Source organism: Euprymna scolopes, chromosome 9, assembly GCF_053919585.1.
Source record: "Euprymna scolopes isolate OS-2025 chromosome 9, ASM5391958v1, whole genome shotgun sequence".
Lineage (NCBI taxonomy): Eukaryota > Metazoa > Mollusca > Cephalopoda > Sepiida > Sepiolidae > Euprymna > Euprymna scolopes.
Window position 1 is genome coordinate 82,412,922 of NC_136490.1, and position 15,758 is coordinate 82,428,679.

Below are 15,758 nucleotides of genomic sequence, written 5' to 3' on the forward strand. Positions count from 1 at the left end.
CTGTTTCAATTCCCACCAGCATCTGGCTCCCTATTCTTGTGCCCATCAACATCCAGCTCTCTGTTTCAATTCCCACCAGGATCTGGCTCCCTATTCTTGTGCCCATCAATATCCAGCTCTCGGTTTCAATTCACACCAGCATATGGCTTCCTATTCTTGTGCCCATCAACATCCAGCTCTCTGTTTCAATTCCCACCAGCATCTGGCTCTCTGTTTCAATTACCACCAGCATCTGGCTCCCTATGCTTTTGCCCATCAACATCCAGCTCTCTGTTTTAATTCCCACATGCATCCGGCTCCCTATTCTTGTTCCCATCAACATCCAGCTCTCTATTTTAATTTACACCATCATCTAGCTGCCTATTCTTGTGCCCATCAACATCCAGCTCTCTGTTTTAATTCCCACCATCATCTGGCTCCCTATTTCTGTGCCCATCAACATCCAGCTCTCTGTTTAAATTCCCACGATAATCTGGCTCCCTATTCTTGTGCCCATCAACATCCAGCTCTCTGTTTCAATTCCCACCATCATCCGGCTCCCTATTCTTGTGCCCATCAACATCCAGCTCTCTGTTTCAATTCCCACCAGCATTTGGCTCCCTATTCTTGTGCCCATCAACATCCTGCTCTATGTTTCAATTTCAACCATCATCTGGCTCCCTATTCTTGTACCCATCAACATCCAACTCTCTGTGTCAATTCCCACCAGCATCTGGCTCCCTATTCTTGTGCCCATCAACATCCTGCTCTTTGTTTCAATTCCCACCAGCATCTGGCTTACTAGTCTTGTGCCCATCAACATTCTGCTCTCTGTTTCAATCCCCACCAGAGTCTGGCTCCTTATTCTTGTGCCCATCAATGTCCAGCTTTCTGTTTCAATTGCCACCAGCATCTGGCTCCCTATTCTTGTGCCCATCAACATCCAGCTTTCTGTTTCAATTCCCACCAGCATCTGGCTCTCTGTTTCAATTGCCACCAGCATCTGCCTCCCTATTCTTGTGCCCATAAACATCCAGCAGTCTGTTTCAATTCCCACCATCATCTGGCTCCCTATTCTTGTGCCCATCAACATCCTGCTCTCTGCTTCAATTCCCACCAGCATCTTGCTCCCTATTCTTGTGCCCATCAACATCCAGCTCTCTGTTTCAATTCCCACCATCATCTGGCTCCCTATTCTTGTGCCAATCAACATCCAGCTCTCTGTTTAAATTCCCACCATCATCTGGCTCCCTATTCTTGTGCCCATCAACATCCAGCTCTCTGTTTCAATTCCCACCAGCATCTGGCTCCCTATTCTTGTGCCCATCAACATCCAGCTCTCTGTTTCAATTCCCACCAGGATCTGGCTCCCTATTCTTGTTCCCATCAACATCCTGCTCTCTATTTAAATTCCCCCCAGCATCCTGCTCCCTATTCTTGTGCCCATCAACATCCAGCTCTCTGTTTCAATTCCCACCAGCATCTTGCTCCCTATTCTTGTGCCCATCAAACTCCAGCTCTCTGTTTCAATTCCCACCAGCATCTGGCTCCCTATTCTTGTGCCCATCAACATCCAGCTCTCTGTGTCAATTCCCACCAGCATCTGGCTCCCTATTCTTGTGCCCTTCAACATCCTGCTCTCTGTTTCAATTTCCACCAGCATCTGGCTCCGTATTCTTGTGCCCATCAACATCCAGCTCTCTGTTTCAATTCCCACCAGCATCTGGCTCCCTATTCTTGTGCCCATCAACATCCTGCTCTCTGTTTCAATTCCCACCAGCATCTGGCTAACTATTCTTGGGCCCATCAACATTCTGCTCTCTGTTTCAATTCCCACCAGCGTCTGGCTCCCTATTCTTGTGCTGATCAATGTCCAGCTATCTGTTTTAATTGCCACCAGCATCTGGCTCCCTATTCTTGTGCCCATCAACATCCAGCTCTCTGTTTCAATTCACACCATCATCTGGCTCCCTATTCTTGTGCCCATCAACATCCAGCTCTATCTTTCAATTACCACCAGCATTTGGCTCCCTATTCTTGTGCCCATCAATATCCTGCTCTATGTTTCAATTTCAACCATCATCTGGCTCCCTATTCTTGTACCCATCAACATCCAGCTCTCTGTTTTCATTCCCAAAATAATCTGGCTCCCTATTCTTGTGCCCATCAACATCCAGCTCTCTGTTTCAATTCCCACCATCATCTGGCTCCCTATTCTTGTGCCCATCAACATTCTGCTCTCTGTTTAAATTCCCACCAGCATCTGGCTCCCTATTCTTGTGCCCATCAACATCCAGCTCTCTGTTTCAATTCCGACCTGCATCTGGCTCCCTATTCTTGTGCCCATCAACATCCAGCTCTCTGTTTCAATTCCCACCACTATCTGGCTCCCTATTCTTGTGCCCATCAACATCCTGCTCTCTGTTTCAATACCCACCATCCTCTGTATCTCTGTTTCAATTCCTACCAGCATCTGGCTCCATATTCTTGTGCCCATCAACATTCTGCTCTCTGTTTCGATTCCCACCAGCGCCTGGCTCCCTATTCTTGTGCGCATCAACATCCAGCTCTCTGTTTCAAGTCGCACCATCATCTGGCTCCCTATTCTTGTGCCCATCAACATCCAGCTCTCTGTTTAAATTCCCACCATCATCTGGCTCCCTATTCTTGTGCCCATCAACATCCAGCTCTCTGTTTCAATTCCCACCAGCATCTGGCTCCCTATTCTTGTGCCCATCAACATCCAGCTCTCTGTTTCAATTCCCCCCAGGATCTGGCTCCCTATTCTTGTTCCCATCAACATCCTGCTCTCTATTTAAATTCCCACCAGCATCCTGCTCCCTATTCTTGTGCCCATCAACATCCAGCTCTCTGTTTCAATTCCCACCAGCATCTTGCTCCCTATTCTTGTGCCCATCAAACTCCAGCTCTCTGTTTCAATTCCCACCAGCATCTGGCTCCCTATTCTTGTTCCCATCAACATCCTGCTCTCTGTTTCAATTCCCACCAGCATCTGGCTCCCTATTCTTGTGCCCATCAACATCCTGCTCTCTGTTTCAATTCCCACCAGCATCTGGCTCCCTATTCTTGTGCCCATCAACATCCAGCTCTCTGTTTCAATTCCCACTAGCATCTGGCTCCCTATTCTTGTGCCAATCAACATTCTACTGTCTGTTTCAATTCCCACCAGCGTCTGGCTCCCTATTCTTGTGCCCATCAATATCCAGCTCTCGGTTTCAATTCACACCAGCATATGGCTTGCTATTCTTGTGCCCATCAACATCCAGCTCTCTGTTTCAATTCCCACCAGCATCTGGCTCTCTGTTTCAATTGCCACCAGCATCTGGCTCCCTATGCTTTTGCCCATCAACATCCAGCTCTCTGTTTTAATTCCCACATGCATCTGGCTCCCTATTCTTGTTCCCATCAACATCCAGGTCTATGTTTTAATTTCCACCATCATCTAGCTGCCTATTCTTGTGCCCATCAACATCCAGCTCTCTGTTTTAATTCCCACCATCATCTGGCTCCCTATTTCTGTGCCCATCAACATCCAGCTCTCTGTTTAAATTCCCACGATAATCTGGCTCCCTATTCTTGTGCCCATCAACATCCAGCTCTCTGTTTCAATTCCCACCATCATCTGGCTCCCTATTCTTGTGCCCATCAACATCCAGCTCTCTGTTTCAATTCCCACCAGCATTTGGCTCCCTATTCTTGTGCCCATCAACATCCTGCTCTATGTTTCAATTTCAACCATCATCTGGCTCCCTATTCTTGTACCCATCAACATCCAGCTCTCTGTTTCCATTCCCAAAATAATCTTGCTCCCTATTCTTGTGCCCATCAACATCCAGCTCTCTGTTTCAATTCCCACCATCATCTGGCTCCCTATTCTTGTGCCCATCAACATCCAGCTCTCTGTTTCAATTCCCATTATCATCTGGCTCCCTATTCTTGTGCCAATCAACATCCAGCATTCTGTTTCAATTCCCACCTGCATCTGGCTCCCTATTCTTGTGCCCATCAACATCCAGCTCTCTGTTTCAATTCCCACCAGCATCTGGCTCCCTATTCTTTTGCCCATCAACATCCTGCTCTCTGTTTCAATACCCACCATCCTCTGTATCTCTGTTTCAATTCCTACCAGCATCTGGCTCCATATTCTTGTGCCCATCAACATTCTGCTCTCTGTTTGAATTCCCACCAGCGCCTGGCTCCCTATTCTTGTGCGCATCAACATACAGCTCTCTGTTTCAAGTCGCACCATCATCTGGCTCCCTATTCTTGTGCCCATCAACATCCAGCTCTCTGTTTAAATTCCCACAATCATCTGGCTCCCTATTTTTGTGCCCATCAACATCCAGCTCTCTGTTTCAATTTACACCAGCATCTGGCTCCCTATTCGTGTGCCCATCAACATCCAGCTCTCTGTTTCAATTCCCACCAGGATCTGGCTCCCTATTCTTGTTCCCATCAACATCCTGCTCTCTGTTTCAATTCCCACCAGCATCTGGCTCCCTATTCTTGTGCCCATCAACATCCAGCTCTCTGTGTCAATTCCCACCAGCATCTGGCTCCCTATTCTTGTGCCCTTCAACATCCTGCTCTCTGTTTCAATTTCCACCAGCATCTGGCTCCGTATTCTTGTGCCCATCAACATCCAGCTCTCTGTTTCAATTCCCACCAGCATCTGGCTCCCTATTCTTGTGCCCATCAACATCCTGCTCTCTGTTTCAATTCCCACCAGCATCTGGCTAACTATTCTTGTGCCCATCAACATTCTGCTCTCTGTGTCAATTCCCACCAGCGTCTGGCTCCCTATTCTTGTGCTGATCAATGTCCAGCTATCTGTTTAATTGCCACCAGCATCTGGCTCCCTATTCTTGTGCCCATCAACATCCAGCTCTCCGTTTCAATTCCCACCAGCATCTGGCTCTCTGTTTCAATTGCCACCAGCATCTGCCTCCCTATTCTTGTGCCCATAAACATCCAGCTCTCTGTTTCAATTCCCACCAGCATCTGGCTCTCTGTTTCAATTGCCACCAGCATCTGGCTCCCTATTCTTGTGCCTATAAACATCCAGCTCTCTCTTTCAATTCCCACCAGCATCTGGCTCCCTATTCTTGTGCCCATCAACATCCAGCTCTCTGTTTCAATTCCTACCAGCATCTGGCTTCATATTTTTGTGCCCATAAACATCCAGCTCTCTGTGTCAATACCAACCATAATCTGGCTCTCTGTTTCAATTGCCACCAGCATCTCGCTCCCTATTCTTGTGCCCATCAACATCCAGCTCTCTTTTTCAATTCCCACCATCATCTGGCTCCCTATTCTTGTGCCCATCAACATCCAGCTCTCCATTTCAATTCCCACAAGCATCTGGCTCCCTATTCTTGTTCCCATCAACATCCTGCTCTCTATTTCAATTCCCACCAGCATCCTGCTCCCTATTCTTGTGCCCATCAACATCCAGCTCTCTATTTCAATTCCCACCAGCATCTGGCTCCCTATTTTTGTGCTCATCAACATCCAGCTCTCTGTGTCAATTCCCACCAGCATCTGGCTCCCTATTCTTGTGCCCATCAACATCCTGCTCTTTGTTTCAATTCCCACCAGCATCTGGCTTACTAGTCTTGTGCCCATCAACATTCTGCTCTCTGTTTCAATCCCCACCAGAGTCTAGCTCCTTATTCTTGTGCCCATCAATGTCCAGCTTTCTGTTTCAATTGCCACCAGCATCTGGCTCCCTATTCTTGTGCCCATCAACATCCAGCTCTCTGTTTCAATTCCCACCAGCATCTGGCTCTCTGTTTCAATTGCCACCAGCATCTGCCTCCCTATTCTTGTGCCCATAAACATCCAGCAGTCTGTTTCAATTCCCACCAGCATCTGGCTCCCTATTCTTGTGCCCATCAACATCCTGCTCTCTGTGTCAATTCCCACCAGCATCTGGCTCCCTATTCTTGTGCCCATCAACATCCAGCTCTCTGTTTCAATTCCCACCATCATCTGGCTCCCTATTCTTGTGCCCATCAACATCCAGCTCTCTGTTTCAATTCCCACAAGCATCTGGCTCCCTATTCTTGTGCCCATCAACATCCTGCTCTCTGTTTCAATTCCCACCAGCATCTGGCTCTCTGTTTCAATTGCCACCAGCATCTGGCTCCCTATTCTTGTGCCCATAAACATCCAGCTCTCTGTTTCAATTCCCACCAGCATCTGGCTCTCTGTTTCAATTGCCACCAGCATCTGGCTCCCTATTCTTGTGCCCATAAACATCCAGCTCTCTGTTTAAATTCCCACCAGCATCTGGCTCTCTGTTTCAATTGCCACAAGCATCTGCCTCCCTATTCTTGTGCCCATCAACATCCTGCTCTTTGTTTCAATTCCCACCAGCATCTGGCTTACTATTCTTGTGCCCATCAACATTCTGCTCTCTGTTTCAATCCCCACCAGCGTCTGGCTCCCTATTCTTGTGCCCATCAATGTCCAGCTCTCTGTTTCAATTGCCACCAGCATCTTGCTCCCTATTCTTGTGCCCATCAACATCCAGCTCTCTGTTTAATTTCCCACCAGCATCTGGCTCTCTGTTTCAATTGCCACAAGCATCTGCCTCCCTATTCTTGTGCCCATAAACATCCAGCTCTCTGTTTCAATTCCCACCAGCATCTGGCTCCCTATTCTTGTGCCCATCAACATCCTGCTCTCTGCTTCAATTCCCACCAGCATCTTGCTCCCTATTCTTGTGCCCATCAACATCCAGCTCTCTGTTTCAATTCCCACCATCATCTGGCTTCCTATTCTTGTGCCCATAAACATCCAGCTCTCTGTTTCAATTCCCACAAGCATCTGCCTCCCTATTCTTGTGCCCATCAACATCCTGCTCTCTGTTTCAATTCCCACCAGCATCTGGCTCCCTATTCTTGTGCCCATCAACATCCAGCTCTCTGTGTCAATTCCCACTAGCATCTGGCTCCCTATTCTTGTGCTCATCACATCCAGCTCTCTGTTTCAATTCCCACCAGCATCTGGCTCCCTATTTTTGTGCCCATCAACATCCTGCTCTCTGTTTCAATTCTCACCAGCATCGGGCTCCCTATTCTTGTGCCCATCAACATCTAGCTCTGTTTCAATTCCCACAATCATCTGGCTCCCTGTTCTTGTGCCCATCAACATCCAGCTCTCTGTTTAAATTCCCACAAGTCTCCGGCTCCCTATTCTTGTGCCCATCAACATCCTGCTAACTGTTTCAATTTCCACCATCATCTGGCTCCCTATTCTTGTGCCCATACAAATCCAGCTCTCTGTTTCAATTCCCACAATCATCTGGCTCCCTATTCTTGTGCTCATCAACATCCAGCTCTCTGTTTCAATCCAACAATCATCTGGCTCCCTATTCTTGTTCCCATCAAAATCCAGCTGTCTGTTTAAATTCCCACAAGCATCTGGCTCCCTATTCTTGTGCCCATCAACATCCAGCTCTCTATTTCAATTCCCACCAGCATCTGGCTCCCTATTCTTGTGCCCATCAACATCCTGCTCTCTGTTTCAATTGCCACCAGCATCTGGCTCCCTATTCTTGTGCCCATCAACATCCAGCTCTCTGTGTCAATTTCCACTAGCATCTGGCTCCCTATTCTTGTGCTCATCACATCCAGCTCTCTGTTTCAATTCCCACCAGCATCTGGCTCCCTATTTTTGTGCCCATCAACATCCTGCTCTCTGTTTCAATTCTCACCAGCATCGGGCTCCCTATTCTTGTGCCCATCAACATCTAGCTCTGTTTCAATTCCCACAATCATCTGGCTCCCTGTTCTTGTGCCCATCAACATCCAGCTCTCTGTTTCAATTCCCACAAGTCTCCGGCTCCCTATTCTTGTGCCCATCAACATCCTGCTCACTGTTTCAATTTCAACCATCATCTGGCTCCCTTTTCTTGTGCCCATACAAATCCAGCTCTCTGTTTCAATTCCCACAATCATCTGGCTCCCTATTCTTGTGCCCATAAACATCCAGCTCTCTGTTTCAATCCAACAATCATCTGGCTCCCTATTCTTGTTCCCATCAAAATCCAGCTGTCTGTTTCAATTCCCACAAGCATCTGGCTCCCTATTCTTGTGCCCATCAACATCCAGCTCTCTATTTCAATTCCCACCAGCATCTGGCTCCCTATTCTTGTTCCCATCAACATCCTGCTCTCTGTTTCAATTGCCACCAGCATCTGGCTCCCTATTCTTGTGCCCATCAACATCCAGCTTTCTGTTTCAATTCTCACCAGAATCTGGCTCCCTTTTCTTGTGCCCATCAACATCCAGCTCTCTGTTTCAATTCCCACCAGCATCTGTCTCCCTATTCTTGTGCCCATCAACATCCTGCTCTCTGTTTCAATTGCCACCAGCATCTGGCTCCCTATTCTTGTGCCCATCAACATCCTGCTCTCTGTTTAAATTCCCACCAGCATCTGGCTCCCTATTCTTGTGCCCATCAACATCCTGCTTTCTGTTTCAATTCCCACCAGGATCTGGCTCCCTATTCTTGTGCCCATCAACATCCAGCTCTCTGTTTCAATTCCCACCAGCATCTTGCTCCCTATTCTTGTGCCCATCAACATTCTGCTCTCTGTTTCAATTCCCACCAGCATCTGGCTCCCTATTCTTGTGCGGATCAACATCCTGCTCTCTGTTTCAATTCCCACCATCATCTGGCTCCCTATTCTTGTGCCCATCAACATCCAGCTCTCTGTTTCTATTCCCACCAGCATCTGGCTCCCTATTCTTGTGCCCATCAACATCCTGCTCTCTGTTTCAATTCCCATCAGAATCTGGCTCCCAATTCTTGTGCCCATTAATATCCAGCTCTCTGTTTCAATTCCCAACAGCATCTTGCTCCCTATTCTTGTGCCCATCAACATTCTGCTCTCTGTTTCAATTCCCACCAGCATCTGGCTCCCTATCCTTGTGCCCATCAACATCCTGCTCTCTGTTTCAATTCCCACCAGCATCTGGCTCCCTATTCTTGTGCCCATCAACATCCAGCTCTCTGTTTCAATTCCCACCAGCATCTGGCTCCCTATTCTTTTGCCAATCAACATTCTGCTCTCTGTTTCAATTCCCACCAGCGTCTGGCTCCCTATTCTTGTGCCCATCAATATCCAGCTCTCTGTTTCAATTCCCACCATCATCTGGCTCTCTGTTTCAATTGCCACCAGCATCTGGCTCCCTATTCTTGTGCCCATAAACATCCAGCTCTCTGTTTCAATTCCCACCAGCATCTGGCTCCCTATTCTTGTTGCCATCAATATCCAGCCCTCTGTTTCAATTCCCACCAGCATCTGGCTTCCTATTCTTGTGCCCATCAACCTCCAGCTCTCTGTTTCAATTCCTACCAGCATCTGGCTTCCTATTCTTGTGCCCATAAAAATCAAGCTCTCTGTTTCAATACCAACCATAATCTGGTTCTCTGTTTCAATTGCCACCAGCATCTGGCTCCCTATTCTTGTGCCCATCAACATCCAGCTCTCTGTTTTAATTCCCACATGCATCTGGCTCCCTATTCTTGTTCCCATCAACATCCAGCTCTCTGTTTTAATTTCCACCATCATCTGGCTCCCTATTCTTGTGCCCATCAACATCCAGCTCTCTGTTTTAATTCCCACCATCATCTGGCTCCCTATTCCTGTGCCCATCAACATCCAGCTCTCTGTTTCAATTCCCACGATAATCTGGCTCCCTATTCTTTTGCCCATCAACATCCAGCTCTCTGTTTCAATTCCCACCATCATCTGGCTCCCTATTCTTGTGCCCATCAACATCCAGCTCTCTGCTTCAATTCCCACCAGTATCTGGCTCCCTATTCTTGTGCCCATCAACATCCTGCTCTATGTTTCAATTTCAACCATCATCTGGCTCCCTATTCTTGTACCCATCAACATCCAGCTCTATGTTTCCATTCCCAAAATAATCTGGCTCCCTATTCTTGTGCCCATCAACATCCAGCTCTCTGTTTCAATTCCCACCATCATCTGGCTCCCTATTCTTGTGCCCATCAACATCCAGCTCTCTGTTTCAATTCCCATTATCATCTGGCTCCCTATTCTTGTGCCAATCAACATCCAGCTCTCTGTTTCAATTCCCACCTGCATCTGGCTCCCTATTCTTGCGCCCATCAACATCCAGCTCTCTGTTACAATTCCCACCAGCATCTGGCTCCCTATTCTTGTGCCCATCAACATCCTGCTCTCTGTTTCAATACCCACCATCCTCTGTATCTCTGTTTAAATTCCTACCAGCATCTGGCTCCATATTCTTGTGCCCATCAACATTCTGCTCTCTGTTTCGATTCCCACCAGCGCCTGGCTCCCTATTCTTGTGCGCATCAACATCCAGCTCTCTGTTTCAATTCCCACCAGCATCTGGCTCCCTATTCTTGTGCTCATCAACATCCAGCTCTCTGTTTAAATTCCCACTATCATCTGGCTCCCTATTCTTGTGCCCATCAACATCCAGCTCTCTGTTTCAATTCCCACCAGCATCTTGCTCCCTATTCTTGTGCCCATCAACATCCAGCTCCCTGTTTCAATTCCCACCAGCATCTGGCTCCCTATTCTTGTTCCCATCAACATCCTGCTCTCTATTTCAATTCCCACCAGCATCCTGCTCCCTATTCTTGTGCCCATCAACATCCAGCTCTCTGTTTCAATTCCCACCAGCATCTTGCTCCCTATTCTTGTGCCCATCAAACTCCTGCTCTCTGTTTCAATTTCCACCAGCATCTGGCTCCCTATTCTTGTGCCCATCAACATCCAGCTCTCTGTTTCAATTCCCACCAGCATCTGGCTCCCTCTTCTTGTGCCCATCAACATCCTGCTCTCTGTTTCAATTCCCACCAGCATCTGGCTAACTATTCTTGTGCCCATCAACATTCTGCTCTCTGTTTCAATTCCCACCAGCGTCTGGCTCCCTATTCTTGTGCCCATCAATGTCCAGCTCTCTGGTTCAATTCCCACCAGCATCTAGCTCTCTGTTTCAATTGCCACCAGCATCTGGCTCCCTATTCTTGTGCCCATAAACATCCAGCTCTCTGTTTCAATTCCCACCAGCATCTGGCAACCTATTTTGTGCCCATCAACATCCTGCTCTCTGTTTCAATTCACACCAGCATCTGGCTTCCTATTCTTGTACCCATCAACATCCAGCTCTCTGTTTCAATTCCTACCAGCATCTGGCTTCATATTTTTGTGCCCATAAACATCCAGCTCTCTGTGTCAATACCAACAATAATCTGGCTCTCTGTTTCAATTGTCACCAGCATCTGGCTCCCTATTCTTGTGCCCATCAACATCCAGCACTCTTTTTCAATTCGCACCATCATCTGGCTCCCTATTCTTGTGCCCATCAACATCCAGCTCTCTGTTTCAATTCCCACCAGCATCTGGCTCCCTATTCTTGTTCCCATCAACATCCTGCTCTCTATTTCAATTCCCACCAGCATCCTGCTCCCTATTCTTGTGCCCATCAACATCCAGCTCTCTGTTTCAATTCCCACCAGCATCTGGCTCCCTATTCTTGTGCCCATCAACATCCAGCTCTTTGTGTCAATTCCCACCAGCACTTGGCTCCCTATTCTTGTGCCCATCAACATCCTGCTCTTTGTTTCAATTCCCACCAGCATCTGGCTTACTATTCTTGTTCCTATCAACATTCTGCTCTCTGTTTCAATCCCCACCAGCGTCTGGCTCCTTATTCTTGTGCCCATCAACATCCAGCTCTCTGTTTCAATTCCCACTAGCATCTGGCTCTCTGTTTCAATTGCCACCGGCATCTGCCTCCCTATTCTTGTGCCCATAAACATCCAGCTCTCTGTTTCAATTCCCACCAGCATCTGGCTCGCTATTCTTGTGCCCATCAACATCCTGCTCTCTGCTTCAATTCCCACCAGCATCTTGCTCCCTATTCTTGTGCCCATCAACATCCAGCTCTCTGTTTCAATTCCCACCATCATCTGGCTCCCTATTCTTGTGCCCATCAACATCCAGCTCTCTGTTTCAATTCCCACAAGCATCTGCCTCCCTAGTCTTGTGCCCATCAAAATCCTGCTCTCTGTTTCAATTCCCACCAGCATCTGGCTCCCTATTCTTGTGCCCATCAACATCCAGCTCTCTGTTTCAATTCCCACCAGCATCTGGCTCCCTATTCTAGTGCTCATCACATCCAGCTCTCTGTTTCAATTCCCACCAGCATCTTGCTCCCTATTCTTGTGCCCATCAACATCCTGCTCTCTGGTTCAATTCCCACCAGCATCTGGCTCCCTATTCTTGTGCCCATCAACATCCTGCTCTCTGTTTCAATTTCCACCAGCATCTAGCTCACTATTCTTGTGCCCATCCACATCCAGCTCTCTGTTTCAATTCCCACCAGCATCTGGCTCCCTATTCTTGTGCCCATCAACATCCTGCTCTCTGTTTCAATTCCCACCAGCATCTGGCTCCCTATTCTTGTGCCCATCAACATTCTGCTCTTTGTTTCAATTCCCACCAGCGTCTGGCTCCCTATTCTTGTGCCCATCAATGTCCAGGTCTCTGTTTCAATTGCCACCAGCATCTGGCTCCCTATTCTTGTGCCCATCAACATCCAGCTATCTGTTTCAATTCCCACCAGCATCTGGCTCTCTGTTTCAATTTCCACCAGCATCTAGCTCCTTATTCTTGTGCCCATCAACATCCTGCTCTCTGTTTCAATTTCCACCAGCATCTGGCTCCCTATTCTTGTGCCCATCAACATTCTGCTCTCTCTTTTAATTCCCACCAGCATCTTTCCGCCTGTTCTTGTGCCCATCAATATCCAGCTCTCTGTTTCAATTCCCACCAGCATCTGGCTTCCTATTCTTGTGCCCATCAACATCCAGCTCTCTGTTTCAATTTCTACCAGCATCTGGCTTCATATTCTTGTGCCCATAAACATCCAGCTCTGTGTTTCAATACCAACCATAATCTGGCTCTCTGTTTCAATTCCCACCAGCATCTGGCTCCCTATTCTTGTGCCAATCAACATCCAGCTCTCTGTTTCAATTCCCACCATCATCTGTTTTCCTATTCTTGTGCCCATCAACATCCAGCTCTCTGTTTCAATTCCCACCAGCATCTGGCTCCCTATTCTTGTGCCCATCAACATCCTGCTCTCTGTTTCAATTCCCACCAGCATCTGGCTCCCTATTCTTGTGCCCATCAACATTCTGCTCTCTGTTTCAATTCCCACCAGCGTCTGGCTCCCTATTCTTGTGCCCATCAATGTCCAGGTCTCTGTTTCAATTGCCACCAGCATCTGGCTCCCTATTCTTGTGCCCATCAACATCCAGCTATCTGTTTCAATTCCCACCAGCATCTGGCTCTCTGTTTCAATTTCCACCAGCATCTAGCTCCTTATTCTTGTGCCCATCAACATCCTGCTCTCTGTTTCAATTTCCACCAGCATCTGGCTCCCTATTCTTGTGCCCATCAACATTCTGCTCTCTCTTTTAATTCCCACCAGCATCTTTCCGCCTGTTCTTGTGCCCATCAATATCCAGCTCTCTGTTTCAATTCCCACCAGCATCTGGCTTCCTATTCTTGTGCCCATCAACATCCAGCTCTCTGTTTCAATTTCTACCAGCATCTGGCTTCATATTCTTGTGCCCATGAACATCCAGATCTGTGTTTCAATACCAACCATAATCTGGCTCTCTGTTTCAATTTCCACCAGCATCTGGCTCCCTATTCTTGTGCCCATCAACATCCAGCTCTCTGTTTCAATTCCCACCATCATCTGTCTTCCTATTCTTGTGCCCATCAACTTCCAGCTCTCTGTTTCAATTCCCACCAGCATCTGGCTCCCTATTTTTGTGCCCATCAACATCCAGCTCTCTGTTTCAATTCCCACTATCATCTGGCTCCCTATTCTTGTGCCCATCAACATCCAGCTCTCTGTTTCAATTCCCACCAGCATCTGGCTCCCTATTCTTGTGCCCATAAACATCCTGCTCTCTGTTTCAATTTCCACCATCATCTAGCTCCCTATTCTTGTGCCCATCAACATCCAGCTCTCTGTTTCAATTCCCACCAGCATCTGGCTCCCTATTCTTGTGCCCAGCAACATCCAGCTCTCTCTTTCAATTCCCACCATCATCTGGCTCCCTATTCTTGTGCCCATCAACATCCAGCTCTCTGTTTCAATTCCCACCAGCATCTGCCTCCCTGTTCTTGTGCCCATCAACATCCTGCTCTCTGTTACAATACCCACCATCATCTGGCTCTCTGTTTCAATTCCCACCAGCATCTTGCTCCCTATTCTTTTGCCCATTCAACATCCAGCTCTCTGTTTAAATTCCCACCTGCATCTGGCTCCCTATTCTTGTGCCCATCAACATCCAGCTCTGTTTATATTCCCACCAGTATCCGGCTCCCTACTCTTGTCCCCATCAGCATCCAGCTCTCTGTTTCAATTCCTACCAGCATCTGGCTCCCTATTCTTGTGCCCATCAACATCCAGCTCTCTGTTTCAATTTCCACGTGCATCTGGCTCCCTATTCTTGTGCCCATCAACATCCAGCTCTCTGTTTCAATTCCCACCAGCGTCGTGCTCCCTTTTTTTGTGCCCATCAACATCCTGCTCTCTTTTTCAATTTCCACCTGCATCTGGCTCCTATTATTGTGCCCATCAACATCCAGCTCTCTGTTTCAATTCCCACCAGGATCTGGCTCCCTATTCTTGTGCCCATCAACATCCTGCTCTCTGTTTCAATTGCCACCATCATCTGGCTCCCTATTCTTCTGCCCATCAACATCCAGTTCTCTGTTTCAATTCCCACCAGCATCTGGCTCCCTGTTCTTGTGCCCATCAACATCCAGCTCTCTGTTTGAATTCCCACCATCATCCAGCTCTCTGTTTTAATTCCCGCCTGCATCTGGCTCCCTATTCTTGTGCCCATCAACATCCAGCTCTCTGTTTCAATTCCCACCTGCATCTGGCTCCCTATTCTTGTGCCCATCAACATCCAGCGCTCTGTTTCAATTCCCACTATCAACTGGCTCTCTGTTTCAATTCCCACCAGCATCTGGCTCCCTATTCTTGTGCCCATCAACATCCAGCTCTCTGTTTCAATTCCCACCTGCATCTGGCTCCCTATTCTTGTGCCCCTCAACATCGAGCTCTCTGTTTCAATTCCCACCATCATCTGGCTCTCAGTTTCAATTCCCGCCTGCATCTGGCTCCCTATTCTTGTGCCCATCAACATCCAGCTCTCTGTTTCAATTCCCACCAGCATCTTGCTCCCTATTCTTGTGCCCATCAACAACCAGCTCTCTGTGTCAATTTCCACCTGCATCTGGCTCCCTATTCTTGTGCCCATCAACATCCTGCTCTCTGTTTCAATTCCCACCATCATCTGGCTCCCTATTCTTGTGCCCATCAACATCCAGTCTCTATTTCAATTCCCACCATCATCTGGCTCCCTATTCTTGTGCCCATCAATATCCAGCTCTCTGTTTCAATTTCCACCAGCATCTAGCTCACTATTCTTGTGCCCATCAACATCCAGCTCTCTATTTCAATTCCCACCAGCATCTGGCTCCTTATTCTTGTGCCCATCAACATCCTGCTCTCTGTTTCAATTCCCACCAGCATCTGGCTCCCTATTCTTGTGCCCATCAACATTCTGCTCTCTGTTTCAATTCCCACCAGCGTCTGGCTCCCTATTCTTGTGCCCATCAATGTCCAGCTCTCTGTTTCAATTGCCACAAGCAT

At 47.7% G+C, this 15,758-nt stretch overlaps 1 protein-coding gene across 11 annotated transcripts in view; it reads left to right on the forward strand.

Moving 5' to 3' along the window:
- The window catches only part of LOC145284732 (putative sodium/potassium/calcium exchanger CG1090), a 554,458-nt gene that overhangs the window by 268,491 nt on the left and 270,209 nt on the right, over nucleotides 1-15,758 (forward strand). The window lies entirely within an intron of this gene.